The sequence below is a fragment of the Mirounga leonina genome, unplaced genomic scaffold (genome assembly GCF_011800145.1).
Source record: "Mirounga leonina isolate KUSES-001 unplaced genomic scaffold, KU_Mleo_1.0 Mir_94, whole genome shotgun sequence".
Classification (NCBI taxonomy): Eukaryota; Metazoa; Chordata; class Mammalia; order Carnivora; family Phocidae; genus Mirounga; species Mirounga leonina.
In genome coordinates this window covers 48,916,050-48,918,345 of record NW_023270855.1, presented here as the reverse complement: position 1 = coordinate 48,918,345, position 2,296 = coordinate 48,916,050, and the positions used below count along the sequence as shown (strand labels likewise).

Below are 2,296 nucleotides of genomic sequence, written 5' to 3'. Positions count from 1 at the left end.
AAGCCAACTGCACGCTGCGGGCGGAGCCCCACGGGGAGTGGGGGTGGGGAGGCTGGATCCCACGACCCACGAGCTCATGACCTGAGCCAAAATCAAGAGCCAAGGCCTAACCCACTGAGCCACCCAGTTGCCCCCATATTAGATCTTAAAAAGAAGAGTCAGATTTTCTATTGTCTTGAACATTTTTTCACATCTTATTTTTAGTGAGAAAGTAAGTTGTGGAAGACATAAAATATATAATCCTATTTTTAGAAGAAATTAGAAAGACTGAAAAATAAATTTTACCCATGGGTATGTTTTTGTAGGAGTATGGATTGAACCAAAGGATCAAAGCGTAGGTGGGCGAAGGTAAGTTAAACACTGAGCATCCCAACTTGCCAGCGAGATCCCACCGCTATCCTCGCCCACCAAGCCCGGGCCCCGCCCATCAACCTAGGCGCCCCCCTCCCCCCTAGCCTCGTCCTTCAGGCACAGGCCCCATCTCTACCCGCCCCGTTCAAGGTCCAGTCCGACCCCATTCCAGAGCCTAACTTCACCCCGCGGGGAAGGAAACTAGGATTTACTCTCCGAGGCCGGATGAAGAAGGGGTCAACATTTCTGTCACCGCCTGAAGCTCCTCTAGTCCCGAGAACTGGAGCCCCGGCCACTTCCGCTCCCGGCGACCTCCAGGCCGGAAGCGGAAGTGCGCGGCGGCCACGGGCGGCGGCGGGTGTCCTGGGCCGCGCGGCGCGCTGCGGTGGGAGTGTCTCCGGCCGATCTGCAGGTGCGGCCCGGCCCCTCGGGAAGGCGGGAGGGCCCTGCGGGCGCGAGGAGGGGCCGGAGGGCCCCGGACCGCCGCCCATGCGGCGGCGCCTCCTCCTCGCGGTGGCACCCCGCGCCGGGGTGGGGCCCGCACCACTCGGCCTCGCGGCCGTCATCCCGACCCCCGGCCCGGCCCCCTGCCCTCAGGTACCGCCTGTCCGGGCAGACAGGACGGTCGCCCATCCAGCAGAAGGGAAATCACGTAGTACGGTCCAGGTCCCGGAGCTCAGGAATCTGGTGCCCCCAGCCGGCCCAGCCCTCACCCGTCCTCCCGGATTTGTAGGGCACTCCCGTACCTCCCTTATGCATGGAGCTGTTTATTAGTAATTCACGTTTTATTTCATAGGACGTTTCATGTTACCTACTCTGCAACTGGAGAGTTAGGTGCTGAGGCTGCATGTGCCGATTGGTTTGAGTGACTGTCAAGTGAATTTAAAAAATGGAATGTCCCCTCTATCAAGGGATGGCAAGAGTTTGTTGTTGCTGTTGTTTTTTAGTTTTTTTGGTGACTATGTGTAGTTCTTTAGCTTAGGGGCTGTTAATTTAGCGTTCATTTCATTTTTCCCTCTCCCTTTCCTTTCCTTTCTCTTTATTCCTTTCTTTCATTTAAAAGAGCTTTTAATTTGTGAGCATCAGTGGTTTTCACTGCAAGATGAGGGTGTCTTAAGAAAAGCTATTTCCCGGTCATGTCAGAAGTCTTACCATCAACGAAAAGGAAGATTATTCAGTTCTTTTCCCGGCAGTTCCCAGTCTAGTTACCTCAAGCCTGTGAATGAATCACCACGAGGCTTAAAAATATATGGGACTTCAGGAAAAAAGATGACATAGCTTTTGTTAGTACTGGGAATTGAAATTGAGTTGGTCATAAATGGAGTGTCTTTTTTTTTTTTTAATAATAGGGTTAAAACTAACTTTTGAGAAATGGGGAAAAAAATTAATTCTGGAAGAAAAGTAGACTTCAGATTTCAAGTGAGGTTGTTTGTTGTCGAAAAGAGCCCAGGTTCTGCCTTGCCATCTTAGAAAGACTTAACATTGTTTCTTAAAGACATCTGAAAGCTAGTGTTGATTTATGTTATATGAACAGGCATTTTAAGTCATTTTTATATTTGATTTTGTGGTGTTACATTGTTGTTCTGTGTGTCTGTGCAGGTGCATGCCTCAGGCTGGCTATGCTGAATTATTTTGGGGGAGTGTTGATTGTTTGGCACATTTCCATTGGGATTGCCCTCTATGAACTGGGCCTTGTACAGGGGGAAACAGTGTGATTGAAATAAATATAATACTTGCCTCTGTGGAGGTTTTATCCTCCCTTAAATTAATCATGACCAGGGTGATAAGGAAACATGGAGCAGGAGAACTTGGGGAGGAGGTCAGGAAAAACCCCTTACAAGGGATAAATGTTTGAATCCCCCAAATGAGCTGCATGTAGCTAGACAAGGATTTAGGAATAGGAGTAGGGAGGAGATTTGAGAGAACATTCCAGATGCACAGCCTC

General features: G+C 50.0%; 1 protein-coding gene across 1 annotated transcript in view; it reads left to right on the top strand.

Annotated features, from left to right (window-relative positions):
* The first annotated feature begins 690 nt into the window (after window positions 1-690).
* The window catches only part of ZNF333 (zinc finger protein 333), a 26,688-nt gene continuing 25,082 nt past the window's right edge, over window positions 691-2,296 (top strand). Inside the window, exon 1 of the mRNA XM_034998313.1 lies at window positions 691-763. The gene's annotated coding sequence lies outside the window, so the exon portion shown is untranslated. The remainder of the gene's footprint in view (window positions 764-2,296) is intronic.